This window comes from Carettochelys insculpta, chromosome 5 (assembly GCF_033958435.1).
Source record: "Carettochelys insculpta isolate YL-2023 chromosome 5, ASM3395843v1, whole genome shotgun sequence".
Lineage (NCBI taxonomy): Eukaryota > Metazoa > Chordata > Testudines > Carettochelyidae > Carettochelys > Carettochelys insculpta.
Genome location: NC_134141.1, coordinates 41,646,092 through 41,662,532, shown reverse-complemented (window position 1 = coordinate 41,662,532; position 16,441 = coordinate 41,646,092). Strand labels below are relative to the sequence as shown.

The 16,441-nt window shown below is 38.6% G+C and overlaps 1 protein-coding gene across 3 annotated transcripts in view; it reads right to left on the bottom strand.

The window, feature by feature from the left end:
- The window catches only part of PRR16 (proline rich 16), a 268,695-nt gene that overhangs the window by 86,857 nt on the left and 165,397 nt on the right, over window positions 1-16,441 (bottom strand). Inside the window, exon 3 of one of the 3 annotated variants that reach the window (XM_074994131.1) lies at window positions 14,635-14,660. The exons of the other annotated variants lie outside the window; for them this stretch is intronic. The gene's annotated coding sequence lies outside the window, so the exon portion shown is untranslated. Of the gene's footprint in view, window positions 1-14,634; window positions 14,661-16,441 lie in introns of those variants that run through there. 3 annotated transcript variants of the gene reach the window in all.

Genomic DNA, 16,441 nt, shown 5'->3' with positions numbered 1-16,441 from the left:
ATTGCATAAGATTTAAACGCACTCCCAATTTTTTTTCTGAGGCAAACATGAGCCTTAAGTTTTACATACTTAATTTTCACTATCAATAAATATTCAGAAAACAATTAAAAAATTCAATGACACCAAAGCTTTAAAGGTCAATGTTTTAAATCTTCCTTGGACCCAGAAACACTTTGGCAACATCAGTACAAATGCTTTCAGGACTATTAAACATGTAAGCACTGGTCTCTGGATAAAAGACAAGACAGAAAAATGTCTGAAAGCTGGCCAGCTCCACCTACCATGGGAATAGTTCCCAAGCAGTCATTTTCCTACACCAATCACCAACACATAAAATGAGTGTTGGCAGGTTCATGGTCAGGAATCAGATTGAGTGTGACTATCTTCCTTCACTGGACAGGAAAAGGAGGAACCTGTGGTGACGTGTTTGAGTTAGTGATGTAATTGACACCTTGTACAGATATTTTTGTGCTCGCTCTGGCCAAGCTAGTGCCTAAAACTGGCAGTGTGGTCATGGCAGCATGGTCAGATGCCTGAGAACAAAACCTCCCATGTCACATAGGTGTACATAATTGTGCTGGTATCCAAAGCTATCACCTATGCTACTCTCTGCTGCACTTCTATTTTTAGCATACTAGCTAGAACCACGCAAGTTCAGAATCATACCTCCCACATCCAATGCAGATGTACTTTCAGTCTCTGCCTTCATTAGGAAGAAAGAATGTCTGTGGTGGCTGTGCCTCTGCCATTACAGGGTTTCCTCTCTTTGCTATCACAAGATTTAACACGGACAGCATATTTTTCACTATCTAGTTCTATACACTGATGTCAGAGAGTTGTCAAGTACAACATAAAGTCTGAATTTACCTCATGCATATGTTCCTATGGAATAATTCTTCTGAATAATGGAGAAATAAATCCAGTATGAAAAACTGATATAAAAGTTCATTTCTAATCCCTCTGTCCAAGTCACAGTGATATTAACAAACACCAGCATTCACTAATTAACATGCTCTTGTACAGGTGGGTTGTGTCTATTTACACCTTCACAGAATTTGGCCCCATTTTTTCCTATTATTCCTGGAAATCTTAGCAGGGACAATGAATAAAAGCTAACTAGCAGTAGCATAATGATAATCTTACCAGATCAATTTCCATAACTCTTCCTGAGCAGCTCTTATTTATAGATTTTTCAGGCTGGAAGAGATCATTATAATCATCTAGCCAGACCGCCTGCATAATATCACAGAATTTTAGTGTTTGAGATGAAGCATATCTTTTAGGAAGATACCCAATTTTTTATTTCAAGTGATGGAAAATTGACCATATCCTTATATAAATTGTTTCAGCTATTACATCTGTCTCTGTTCAGCATTTGCACTTTATATTTCACTTGATTTTAATTAGGAGACAAAAAAGACATGACAAAATCCAATGGCTTCAAATTTCTGTTATAGGATCTTGTCACATGGTTGTCTGCTAAATTAAAAAAAAAACCCTCATCAGAAATCTTTCCATCTTGACCATCAATACACCCCTTAACTTTTTCTTTTCAAGCTAAATATATCATATGCTTAAGGCTCTCACTGTAAGACAGGTTTTCCAGAACTCATATCATTGTTGCTGTTCTTTTTTGAACTCTCCAATTTTTCAACTTCCTTTATTACATATAGATGCCCGAAATGGACACAATATTCCAGGAATGGTCTCATTAATACCAAAATCAGAGGTAATACCTTCACCCCTACTTCTCATCAGCATACATCTATTTGTATATCCAAGGATCATATTAGCCCTCTTAGTAACCTTGCTGGATGGAGAGCTCACGTACAGTTGTACAGCTTTTTGGAATATATGCCATTTTGGCAAAGCTGAAATACTTCTCAGATATCTATCAAGACACACTTTCTCACATATTCATGATATGAGAGAAATTTTACAGCCTGGTATTTAGGGTAGTAGGTAGGGATGTGGGAAACCCACATTCAAATCTCTCCTCCAGTTGGTCTAGAGTAATCTGTGATAAAAAGCTCAGTTAGGAACGGCGCAAAACCGAAACACGGAGTCTCCACTATCCCAGGCTGCACCACTTCAAAGGCACATAAAAGATTTGTTGTCATTCTAATGTGGCATGAAATTAAATTCTGAAACCTCTATAAAGATTCTGCAAAATAGAATTGTCATCTCTGTTCCACTCTGTTCAGCTGCTTATCCATGATGATCACCAGGTTTTCTGAGAAACTTCTTCATAGGATGCAGATCATCAATCAGTGCATGTGCCCTTCATTATTTGTTCTACATACATGACCATGCATGTGGTTGTATTAAAATGAATCCTCCTCCATAAAGAGTTTAATCTCCTTCACATTCAAGTAAAGAAGCTTTGGGATACATAGTTCTACAAAGACTAAGACTGATAATAAACATTTTGCTTTATTTTCAAACTAGAAGATGTTTCTTGCACTGCTGTTGGGAAGGTCTATCTTTCTTCAATCCGATGGCTATGATATACTACTAGCTACAATAGCGTATTATGTTTCCATATAGGAAGACACTACTTTGAGCTCTTTGAAGGGAGTCAGAAACCAGAGACTCTCAACTCCTAGTTCCTTGAGTTCCTTCCTTGATCTTTCACTTTGAGTCTTTGGAGAATTATAGCTTTCTAGCAAATTACAGGATGGTTTTTGAGGGTCAATTGTTTTCTTTCAAGGTTATACAACACAGCCTAAATCTGTATCTTTGACCTTGTCTCCATTTCTTATCTCCTGTTTGCAATGAATAGTCTCAGACAGGTAGCCATGTCAGCTGGTATCTTCAGGAGGAAAAAACAAGTCTTGTAGCACCTTAAAAGACAAACAATATTATTTATTAGGTGATGGGCTTTCATGGGACAGACCCACATCTTCATATCTGGAGAATAACTGATCTCATTTCTTTGTCCCACTCCTAACTCAATGCAGTCACCTGTACATTGAATGATTTCCTTGCTAATAACCTTTTCTCTTACATGTCTTCCTACATGTCTTTGTCCCCCTCTGCTGCATCCTTTTGTCATTTTATGAGACTCATTTATTGGCCTGCATTCAAACAGTAAATTATTTGGAGGGAAACCACGGCTATCCTTTTCTACCATGTGCCTAACACAGTCGGGCTGCTCAAAAATAATAAATTGAGACATTACAGGAAACAGACTGAAAAACAGAGCTTGGTGAATAGGTTTTTTTCTATCAAATTTTTTTTAAATAAAACTAGAAACTAGAGACATAATGAAAAATTTCAACGAATCGAAAAATCAATTTCAGGTTAAGTGAAACATCTTTTATTCCATGGCCGTTTCTACACATGCCACTTTTTCTGAAAGTGGAATCCTAATGAAGGGCCTGAAAAATGCTAATGAGGTGTGGATGTAAATTTCTGGCATCTCATTAGCATACAGTCACATGATTTAGAGTCCGGAAGAAGCTCTTCTGGACTCCAAAACAGCAAGTAGAGGGAAGAAGGGGCTTCTGGAAGGAGGATTTTCTTCCAGGAGATTTCCCAGGGGCCATGCCTCTACACAAAGTTTTGGAGTCTGGAAGAGCTTCTTCTGGACTCCAAATCATGTGACCGTATGTTAATGAAGCACCGGGAATTTACATCTGTGCCTCATTAGCATTTTTCGGGCCATTTATTAGCATGCCACTTTCAGAAAAAGTGGCATGTGTAGAAACACCTCATGTGAAATGGATATTTACAGACAAAAGCAGAAGAGTCCTATATAACCTTAGGAAAGTAGATAGAGCACTTTCTCAGCAACTGGGAGACCTGAGTTTAATTCTCCGACTAAATGATTTGGAGAAAACATATGTGACCCATGTTGTCCAAAGTTAGTGCCTTAGCCACCATCCTATAAATTCCTTCTCATTTTCTCTATCTGGTGCAATCCCTGTTAATTGTCATTGACTACATCTACACTACAGATATCTTTGGAGAGAAGCTCTTCTGAAAGAACTCTTCCAAAAGAGCTTCTTTCAAAAGAGCGTGTTCACACACAAAAAAGTGGATCAAAAGAGTGATCTGCTCTTTTGAAAGAGAGTGTCCACACAGGCCCCACTTTTTTGAAAGAACAGACCAGGGATTGTAAAATCAGGCCCCATAAGGACTGCCCTTTCAAGAAAAAAAAGGGGGGAGGCCCTGCGGAGGTTATACACACATTTTCTTTCTAAAGAAGCCTTCAAAAGGGGGTACTGTTCCTGAAATGGGAAAGGAAGAGTGATTTCAAAGGAGCACGACATTCTTTCGATTTACTTTTGAAAGAATGCTGTTTGTGTGTTGATGCTCCAGGGAATCTTTCAAAAGAACCCCCTTCTTTCGAAAAATCTTTTGAAGAACTTGTTAATGTAGACGCAGACATTATGAAAGGGCACCGGGTATGATGAGCTGTCATTAGGAATGATAAATTTGTGTTGATCCCAAAAATACTTTCTTTTTTGTTTGTCAAGGACAAAACTAATTTGCCAAATCTGTCAAACTAATTAGTAATTGTGCATCATCCAAAATTGCATTTCTGAGTGAAAAAAATTATTAATCTGAAAAATTTCACCCACTTCAAATAAAGCCATCTGTCCATTTTCTGCATAATGAACACATAGCTGTGAAATCTTCATTAATTGTCCTTCAAACAGAAGTTTAAGTTTAAACCTTGTTTGCTGATCAATATTCTCAAGCAACTACGGAAGTGGTTTTCAACCTACTTGCCACTGTGAGCCACATATGTAAGCTTTCTGTGTGTAATATGGGCCATGTAGACACAATATTTATATTATCTGTATGGCCCTAAAGATGTCACTGTATGCTGATTGGGCTGCAAGTAGCTGGCCAGCTGTGGGTTGAGAATCACTGACAGGCTGTGTCTACACTTGGCCCTTTCAAAATTTTGGCCATGCTCAGTTGATAGGAATAAAGAGATTTCAATGTTTGCGGGGTCCTTTTGAAAAGGGTCCCCATGTAGATGAGCCACACATGATCGAAACACGGCACTTTCGAAGTTCTGTGGCCGGCAGCATGCTATATGATGCACTGAATATTTATTTAGGCACCTCATTAATATTCTCTGATTTGACCATAAATATGGCCCTTTTGAAATTTTGGTCAAGTGTAGACACAGCCATAGAGTTTAAAAAGCCAGGCTCCAGCCATTCCTTTCAATTTTTTACTGTGCTAAGTAAAAACTGCAAACAGAACTTTATAGAATGTTAGAGGGGTTTGTTGTGTGTGTGGTTTTTCTTTCTTTTTTTTTTTTTTTTGTAAAAAAACTAGTTTGATTTGTAAGATACGAGTAAGGGCTTTTTGACATGGTATGGCAACACATATTAGATGGGTGTAGAGTGTTCTAAAATATTGTGCCCTAATTGTCTCATGTTCATCCTGCTGGTACACTCTAAATTGGTTCTAGAGAGCATTAACACAGTGTCGTTTAATTGGGACTACATCAACATCCTTTAGGTTCCTTTCAGAATACATCAAAAGGTGCTCGTGGAACAGTTACAGCACAAGATTTCACGGGGCTCTGTGATCCCTCTGGGACTCATTCTTGCATGTCTTACTGACATACCCTAAATTAAATTTTCAAATTTTTACACAACAACCTGTTACCATTCTTGGCGAAAATGAAGGCAGGTATGAAAGCAAGAAGTAAGCCTATGTAACTAATAAATAGGCACACATGCTGGCTTTTACATTCACTGCAGCGTAGCTCTGTAAGAGTTTGTTATCAGCAATGAATATAGCCTCAAGACATTTCCAGTAATGAAAATGTCCATAGAACTTAAACAATTACATAATCATTGAAAAAAAATAACTTGTAAAGTCTTTTTTATCCCTCCCTCTTCAGGAGCGAAAGACTGTTTCACATGCCAAACAACAAATATTTAGAATGAAAACTGAGGGTTAATAGAGTGTGACAAGGTGTCCATCTGACAGATATATCAATAAGACCTTCAACCTGTGAAATGTAACACCTTTCACCTGTGGCCCAGGGTTGAATGAAGCTAATTTAGTGTTGGTTCCAGATGGACAGCTTTGGGAACAAAAGTCCTCCAAATACAGAAGAAATACAATAATAGATCTTCTTCGCACTGCTCCCAATCCTGTGGAAATTAATCCTAATGATATGATGGTATTTAATTCTCCTTACCCATGTCACACTTAGTTGCTTCTGGGTGAATGCTGATGATGCCAGTAGATTTGGTCATGTCCAATTGGAACAGAATTGAATGCACCAGTGCATTATACACAAGCCCTCCCAACTGCCACTTTTTGTTACTGCTAATCTGGACAGAATTCAAACCAATGATTTAAGGAAAAATTCATTCTGACTCTTACACTAATGTGCAGTAGGGAAGAGGGGCTTAAGACTCCCCCATCCCCTGATGTAGACACTTGAGGGCTAGGCAGAATTCCAATCCCTGTGCTTAACAAAGTGAAGGAATTGTTTCCTCCATAGTCCCGTGGCACAGTGCTCTTAAGAATGCATGGAGGAAACAGAGCCATGATTCCTCTTTATACACTTGCATACAGAGCTAGCTAGGCAAGGGCTATCAAGCTGAATCCTACAGAACCAGCGGACTAGCAGGAGCATAGAGGTTGTAAACCCAGAAGCCCCAGGAGTCAGAATGCAATCATGAAGCACTGTGATTCCCAGGCTTCCAGAGAGCAGTGCAACTCTATATCATGTGCTCCTATTGGCTGTATTCAGTGGAACCCATAGTTGTGAACAACTTATTATCCCATTACTGTTCTCAACACCATTTATTATCCTCTCCTATCCTAGGCCAGGACTTAAACCTCAACACTATTTTTATATGTCTAGTGTATCTCATTGCATCTCAATTTTCCTGTACATTCATTACGAGACATAGTTCCTTCTACAACTAATCATAAAACTCCCCTGGAAGACCACGATGACATTTGTTTTATTTCTCTATCTGTAGTTCCCGTACTGGAAATAAATGACTTTTAATGAGCACATTACACTAATTGCTCAGTTCCTTCCTGAATATTTGAAAGCTGACTTTTTCTCCTTTTTCCAGTCAATGAGCTAAAAAAAGACAGGAAAACATTTGAAATTCATGTATAGATAATGTGGGAAATGTCAAGATCATTTGTGGACATTTTTCAAACTGTGTCTACTTTGAAATACTTTCTTGAAGTAAATAGAGAGGAACTTCCAATGGGTCATTTTGACAGTTTTTAGCACTGGATAGAAATGTTTTGAGAATTACAATTAGTGTTTGAGGGAGTTCATAGGAATATATGCCTACTTCTGTTAAAAAAATTAAAATCCTTATTTCCTGACAATAACTAGAGCCTAAGCAGGCCTAAATTAAACCAAAACTGAAATAAACCCAGTTTAAACCTAAATAAGATGATCCTCTATCCCTTTGTGCAGGTTGAACCTCTCTTGTCCGGCTCCTTCAGGACATGACCAGTGCCAGATAATACAATTTTTTCGATGATGATGGGAGGTCAATATTTTCTTCCACATTACCAACACTACTTACTGGACATGGAGGACATTTGGGGGTAAATGTAAATTACAGCTAAATAACAGCACAGAACACTGAGATCCAGGACTGGTGGCTGTACACAACCTTTATGGGACTATGGGAAACTTGGCCACACCCATGATAAGCAGTCATCAAATCATGCCAGCTTATGGAGTTTGCCAGATGAGTGTGTACTGGATTAGAGAAGTTCAACCTGCATTGATTTAACTGCATTGACTTTTTTTTAAATTAAGTGTACATGGGCACACTCATGCAAAGCTTAAGTCTGTAGATTTCCTCAGCACAGTAAGAAACATAGCATACAGTAGAGATGGAATCCACCAGTAACAGTGAAAGCTCTGGTACCAGAAGGTTACTTTAAGCCTTCAATCCACTATTCTTAGTGCCTAAGGAAAGTGTTCTGCTTTACAGCTTTCTCAAAAAGGTAACTGATTGATATCCTAAGACGTTTCAGACGCTCTGTTACTCTACAATGCCAAACAGGAAAGCTCGTCTTTACCAAGCACTGCACCATAGCTGGCTCTTTTGAAAAGGTATTTATATGTCAGTTGATTCTAGTATCAAATATTTGGGTGTGTGGTATAAAATGTTGTATTATCAACTGTACTGCGTAACCAAAACACAGGAAAGCACACTGTCTTGAGAGTCTTCCATTGCACTGGTCATTCTGCTTTGTCAGAGTGTCTGCTGAAGAAACATTACACATTACTCACACACACACACACACACACACACACTTTCTTCCCTGTTTTCAAGTCTTGGACTCAATGGTGCTACTGCAATTAGCACAAACCAAGGACAACAACATGCACATTAAAAGTACAGTGCACTATAGTTATTCCCGGAATACACAAGGCAACATAATTAGTAATCTCTGTGGCAAAACTATGCACTGTATTTGAACAAAAATGAGGCAGCCAGTACAACCTGCATAAAAATATTGTTCAGCTTCCACACACTGATTTACTCAAGAAGGAAGCTAAGTGTGTTAAATGACCCATTTCAGAAAGGCAGTTCTACACTAAGACCACCATATACACCTGTGAGGGAAATGTTGTCCTTGAGCTGCTCTTCTACATCAAGAGCAATCTGAGGTGAAATTTAAAGGATAATAAATCCACTTAACAAAGAACAAACTATGGGATTTAAGTCAGTTTATTCCTCCGGCAGGCACAAGATAACGTATCACTTGGTCAAAGTGCACTACATTTTCATAACATATATCCTTTTCTTGCAGCAGATTTCCCTTCCTTATTGAACTTGCCAGCTTTTGAGAAGGCAAGTTGTGGAATCAGAAGAAATATGTAAAATGAGTGGCCCTGAGCACACGAAGTTCTCAAAACAAAATGTTACTATAAGGACTCCAAACATAATAACTTGCAAGAGACAGGTGGCTAGAACATACACAACACCTAAAGGATACGTAAGGTGGGGAGGTGAAAGGAAAATTCCCCTCTCCTGCATGCTTGAGTATATTGTCACAACTGCAACCCCTAAGCTCTCCTGACACAAGGACTGCCTTCTGTAAGCCACCCCTCATTCTGTGCATTTGCATGCAGTCATGTGGAAAGCCACATTGAAGCTAACACATTAAGTTGACTTCCTCATGAATTCTGATCCAGTTCCAGAGGCTGACAGCAGCAAACTTCTGTAGCGGGAACTCCAACGAAATGGTTATTTTCCAGGGCTATGTTAGTAGTGAACCAGCCCACTCCACTCAGAGATGTGCTATTAAGTCACTATACATTTGAATACTACAGTTGCATACATTGCTGGTTTTCCACTTTCACTTTGAAATAACATCTCACTTCGCAAACTGGGAAACACAAGGACTATGGCATCTTCCAAAATATGAAGGCCTGAATTGATGGTGAAACTTTAGTGCAAAGTTGATGCTGATAGCCAGTAGTTGTTGGGAATGTTTTAGGAAAAAAAAAAAAAAAACTACCTGTGTTGTTAAAACTTACCACTGTTTTGGCACTTCTTTCATTGCGATTAGCCCAGCTGTAAGTAGAGTGGTCTGAAGCCTTCCTCTCACAATATACTGAAGCTCAGTTTGGTAAACTATCATCATGTGTCTTTCTGAAATTCCACAAGAATTTTTTCTGTGATCCTGCAGTGACCTGTTCGAAACAATAAACCTTGTGTCTTGCCTTGGTCCACGCCCATGACTTCTACAGCTGGCAGCACATCCACTGTGCAGCAAAAGCCTAAGCCAATGTACCTTCATGGACTGTTTCAAGAGAAAGCGTTTTCTTGACAAACTTATGGTTTAGTTTCTGGATGGGACCACGACTGACAGTTAGAGAAAAGGCATGGTAAGAGACAAGAGCAAAGGTTCAGGTCGGCTGCACAGCCTGCGGCAGTGCTGCAATGCAGGAGCAGGCACTTGTGTCACAGTTCTTGGAACAGGAATGGTGGCATAAGGCAGATGACAGAGCTCAGCAGAAAGAACATTTCAAGCAGCTGCTAATGGCCATGAAACTACCAGCTTGTGCCACACCACATCATGGTCTGAGTCTCCTCGACAGTATCCTGTCCTGCAATCTAAGAACTGCTTGGACAAATCCTTGGCTGGGTAGGCCATGCTATCAGACCTTATCAGTGGCTGGGCAGGGCAACTCTGCTCCATATTAATCCCTTGTCCCATAGGAAGTGCCACTCTCCTCCCCTAGTGCCCAGCAAATGTAAAAGGGAAAGAAGCAGAGGAAGGGGGGCACTGGGTACACACAAAAGTAGAGATTTTCTGTCTTGTACATGATTTGCCCATTTGCACTCGTTCATGTACCCTTTTTGTTTTTAGATTTTATTGCGGTACTTGCAGTAAGGTTTGCCAAGCACTGCGTTAATGCTGTAACTTTTTAACACATATTTATAAATAAACTTTTTTTTATTTTATGAAGAAACTTAATTGCTATCATTATATCACATCATATAATGAGCTGTGAAAGGAAAACACAATCAGGGACAACTGGGAATTTGTGAACAAATATATTTTCCAATAGCATTAGCTACATACACTCACATTTGGCTCACAATCTTACCTTACTTCTTACCATAAACTAGCCTGTTCCCTGCTCCACATCTGTTAAGTGGCCAGAATATTCACAAGTATATTTTCCAGGGCAATCAACCCCACCCCAAACAGTGAAATCCCTTACAACAATTAGTGCCTTTATCACACCAGAACACATTCAAAAAGGTGTTATTTCCTGCTTTTCTACTGCCCTCACAGGTCCACAACGTGGCCTTCTTCACATTGCTGGCATCAGAGAGACCAAAATGATGGCTCATCAGTCTATGTTTGCGGGCTGCTTAGATATCCTATCATTGGTAGGGTGGACAATTTTCCCACAATCAAAGGTCCAGAGCAGCCACATTTTGTGAGGGAGACAGGAAGTCCGGGATATGATTGGTTGGACTCACATATGTGCACTGGACTATGGACGCCAGCACTCCAGCTTCAAGTCCAGGTTAGAAAATTCTTACCCTCCGGTCAACTATCAGTGTAGGTACTCAAGCCCTGGGTTCTCAGCACTTGAGTTCCACTAACATGGGACTTGCAGTGCAGTTTAGACACATCCTTTGATTTTCTGTCCTTTCCCTGCCCTCAGTGTAAGGTTGTGGCTACGAATCACATAGAACCTAATACCCACTGTCGGGCAGAATTTGCAAAAGCATTTAAAGGACTTAGGCACTGAGTCCCCAATGAGAGCGACACATCTAAATCAACTAAGTGCTTTTGAAAGATCTCATTTATAACGCACTGGATCAGTATTGTATGATACTGTCTGATATTTGGATTCATTTATTTTAATGAGAGGCTGCTATACTGAGGGATTATTTATACTCGTCCATACTTCAGCATATAAAAATGATTAGTTTAGAAACCCTGGTGGCAGATGGCTGCCCATTATATGAACCGCAAAACATTACCTATATAATCACATTTAAAAATCACAGGTTGGTGTTTTGGAACTTGGATATAGTTGGATTTTTCAAGTATGTGCAACTGTTGCATAAGATCACCTGACAGGCTGTTAATAGTGTGACATAACAGTTTCAGCTCCCTCCGTTCCTCTCAGCATGCCAGGCCGTACTTGTATCACAGCCTGCAGAAGGTTGGCCATTTCAACACTGAGAAATTTAGGACATCAACGACTTCAAAAACGATGACAACCAGAAGGTGCTGTGTGCAAAGTGCAACCAGACCTGAGCAAATGGACGTGACCAGAGCAATAAACATGCAGTACATAAACTATGTGGCCCATCACATGTCAGTATCTACCTTTGCCTTTGTTAGCAAGATCTTCACCACCCAAAAGCACTGGGATATTATCCAACACACACGTGTGCACACATACATATACACATGCACAATAAATGCCAGACACATCCTGCATATCAGTCAACAAGGAAAGAATGTGACCACCATTTCCCATAGGTGGCTACTATATGGTGTTCAGTCATAATATACAGCAGAGAGTTGTATGAAATTTAAAGTGCCCATTTAACATGGGGTTCAATTTCTATGGCTGCTTAGGAAGCCACAGAGGCGCCAACAGCTGGTTGGCTGACCTGCAGCAACTAGAAAGGAAAGCAACAAGATGTGCCAATAAATATCATCTATACATGCCCTCCCATGACAGCTTCTGTTAACACATCTAGTTAAAATATAATTAACAAATCTGCCCACTGTTTTTGAGCTCTTTCTGCATCACAAAACAAGCTTGCATGATAAAATCTCAGCTAGCGCTTTGCATAAAACCAGACTGCCCCAAACCTGATACACAACACAGCTGTAACTACACACCAGGTTTTATTAACTGTACGGCCATGTGGTTGCACGACAGCATCAGTGCTGTCGCTGTTTTCAATAATGCAACAGCACATTCATTCCTAATGAACTCAGGAATGCTAGGGACACGGTTTGTAATTACAATATCTCAAATGCCATACTTTGCTCTATAAAATAAATATAGGTACATAATGTCTACTAGTAATTTTGGAATTAAATGTCCCAAATGTTGTACCTTCCACAGTTCTATTCTTCTGTAGTATGGTCTTATGAGAAATTTTACCTTTCAAGTTATTCTCTCAAAGGTAAATTTGATGTATTTTATAGAATACTCTTTATGTGTCCATTTTTGTTTTATATATGGACTTACACTATTGATAAGATGAAGTTTCTAGATCCACAAAAGGGAAATACTATAAAAGTACAGTTCTCCCCATCTCTACTGTAACCTACTTTAAGATATAATCCAGAAGAAATTCTTTTAGGGTAATAATTCATAGCATGATTACAACATTTCTAATTCACTTTAATGTGTAGTTATTCAGACTGTTTCTTTATGAAGTCACTGAAAAAGAGCTATATAGAACAGCCAAAAATAAGAGTTTTTTACGGCTCCAAAGGAACCGTATAATAATGTCTGGTAATTAAACAATATATTCTTCACTCTTCCTACTTTAAGACCAACAATTTTGTTAACCAAATGAAACCAAACAATTGTGTGACTATTTTCATCATTTCACGATGAAATCACAAAATTCATCATCAGGATTGAGGCTAATTAGACTACTTCTATAAATAGCAATGATTAGCAAAACACATCAGTCCAAACAAGGTGAAAGATGGACCTGGAACATTTGATCTTCCCTAACTTCAAAGGGTAAGTTGCCTCAAGACATATTTATTTTTTCATTCTTATTTGTTCCTTTCTCTGAAAGCCTCCTCTCCACGTAATTGGTCAATATGCAAGTATATTATTCAACAAATATTCTATATTTTTAAATTCAAAACTTCTTTAACAGACCTCCACTGAAGAAGACACTAGGTTTCTTCCTCTTTGACCATGTGAGGTTAGGAGGTTGTCAAAAATTCAAATATTTTGGATAACAGAGAGGTATACCTAGAAATGCATAACACTAAAGATAAACAAGATTAGATATTAAACAATCAAAAATGTATGCAGATTACTTTATTTAACAACAACTGTAGTATTGTATACTGTAAGCTTATACTGTATTTGCTGTATTTATTTTCACCATACTGTACTTATGGAAAACAACTAAAATTTACTTATGGTTAAATTGCTGGTTATTTGAGAGTACTGGATAACAATGCTGGATATGAATGAATTTACTGTACTTTCTTTTTCGATTAAAATATAGCTACAGAAAGTCAAACTCTCACCCTCTCTATAGTATACTGGATATTATCACAAATATGGTTTATCTCAGTAATCATCAGTCTTTGAAACAGTGTGATTCTGGCTCACCAGCTATGGCATTCTCAGGTAAATGTGAAACATACTGTGATGTAGATGTTTAAAAGATGTTTCTAAGTCTTTACGTTTTGAATTTAAATTTAAAAAAAACACACTGCTGGCTAAATACAATATTGCACTATTCCTTATAGCATTTAAATTACAGGTTCCCAGACAACATTATAAAGCTTTGACTTAATTGCCTTCAGTAATATGCAAATGTACTTATTTTAACATGACAAAATAAAGTTCAGATTGAAACTGTAAAACTGTTCTATTAATAAAAAGTAACTCACAAAAGTGGAAAGACCAGATAAGCAGTAACTGAGATCAAAGATATGGAAAACCATTATGATATGTCTAACAGATAATATGGTCAGCTTTGAGCCATTAAAAAGTAGACTGTGATCAACAAGCATGCAGAGAAATTAAAACATGCTTTGGAATTTCATTTATATATGAAAGCAGCATGCCATCTTAAAAGACATATTCAAACATAGAAACCAAGTGACAATGTTAGCATGTACAGGCTGAACCTCTCCAATCCATAACTCTTTCATCTGGCAACATTTGTAATCCAGCATGATTTTAGTTAGCTAGACAAACACTTATCATGGGTGTGGTCAAGTTTCCTGATCCCAAAAACTTTGTTTATAGTCACCAGTCCTGGCTCTGAGTGTTCTGTGCTGTTATTTAGCTGTAATATACCCGTAAATGTCTTCTAAGAGTTCAGTCATCAGTGAAAGTGTTAGACAATATCAACCTACTGTGGTCCAGCAAATTCTCTTGTTCAGCAGCGGTCATTTCCTGAGGGTGCCAGGTGAGAGAGGTTCAACCTGTACTACAAAAATCAAGACAAAACTTATTTAGTGACTGCAAAGCACACATATTTACCATATATAATGACTGTGGGGTAAATCATACATCTTCTCTGCTGCTTCTTATAGTAGCTGGTTGTCCACAGACCTGCCTTTAAATTCCACTGGGCAAGACACAGTTCCTCTGTATGGTTAAAGAGCCAAGGGCAACACAACTGAATTCAGGGCTGGCCCTGCAGACTCCTCACCCCACTGACAGTTTCCTCTCACCTATCCCTCCACTTTGAGCTAAAATTTGTAGAAAGAGGTGCTGTTATTCCTTCATGCCTATTTGGTGTTTTCTTCCTTTCATGGTGGGAGGAGAAGGGGGCTAAAATTATGCTATGATTTACTGTTTCTCCCTAAGAAGAAGACAATGACAAGCCTTGCTGAACTCAGTCTGCACAGACACATCAGGCATAAAGTAGGAGAAGGCAATTACTCTCATCATCACTTTATGGATGGGAAATAGAGACAGGGGGAGATTAAATAGGTAATAAAGGGAGTCAGCAATAAAATCAGGATGTGAACATAGACTTATACAACCAAAAGATGTGTGGATGCAAAACACTTTTGGTCATAACCTCCATTAACTTTAATGGAAAATGTGTCTAAATTCCCTAGACTACCTTGAGAATCTCAACTATGGCCTATTAAATACCTAAGACATGCCAGGTAAATTTGTGCACATACCTGAAAAGTTAACCTTTAATTCTATAATGTAATGTTTTAAGTGAATGTGGGGAAGGAGTTAATAAGAATTTGGAAAATGAGTAGAAAGTGACCAGAAAAGATTTCCAGAAGACAGAGAGCAGATGGAAAATAGAATGTGAGTATGTGAGGTTAAAAGTTCAGCAACTGGGCCAAAGAGTCTCAGACGGCTAGCCATGTTAGTCTGCATATGTAAAAACAATGAACAGTCCTATTGCACCTTATAGATTAACGGACCTTCTTTCTAAAGATGTTGAGGACTGAAAGCTCAGAACAGGTAGAACCTCTCTAATCCAGAACTCCCTTGTCTGGCACACTCCATAATCCAGCATGATTTTAGTCAGTCAGATGACCACTTATGTGTGTGGCCAAGTTTCCCGCAGTCCCATAAAGTTTGTTTATAGCCACGAGGCCTGGTTTTCAGTGATCTGTACTGCTATTTATCTGTAATTTACTCCAAATGTCTTCTCAGAGCCCAATAAGCAGCAGAAGTGTTGGTAATGTGCTAGACAATATTGACCTCCTGCCATCCAGCAAATTCTCTCATCCAGCATTGGTCAGGTCCCAAGGTTGCTGGATTAGACAGGTTCAACCTGTCCTTCAGTCAGATGATTACCACCTTGGCCAGAGAAAGGCATCTCTGTATGCAAAAATGGATAAGTAGGAAATCTAAGGATGTATACCAGTTCATGCAGAGTCTAGGGCAGAGGTCTGCAACCAGTGGCTCTTTAAGGACTTATTTGTGGCATCCAATGCTATAATTGAAAAGTAAAAAACAACCCTCCTGATTATTTTCGATATTATGGTGAATAGGTAAAAGCCCAACAATGAACAACTCATACCTAAATAGCAAATAGTAAGTGATCTTGAAACGTTGGATAACACCTGCTTTAATATTTGCAGTCCATTGTGTGATAAGTGTGTGAGAGGTTCTTGAAATAGGGGTTACAAAAAGTATGGTTTGACATTACTTATTAAGGACTGTCTCATATTCACTTGCACTGAGGCTCCTGAATTACTTTTTTTTTTTAAACCAAATTTGGAAAAAAAAAAA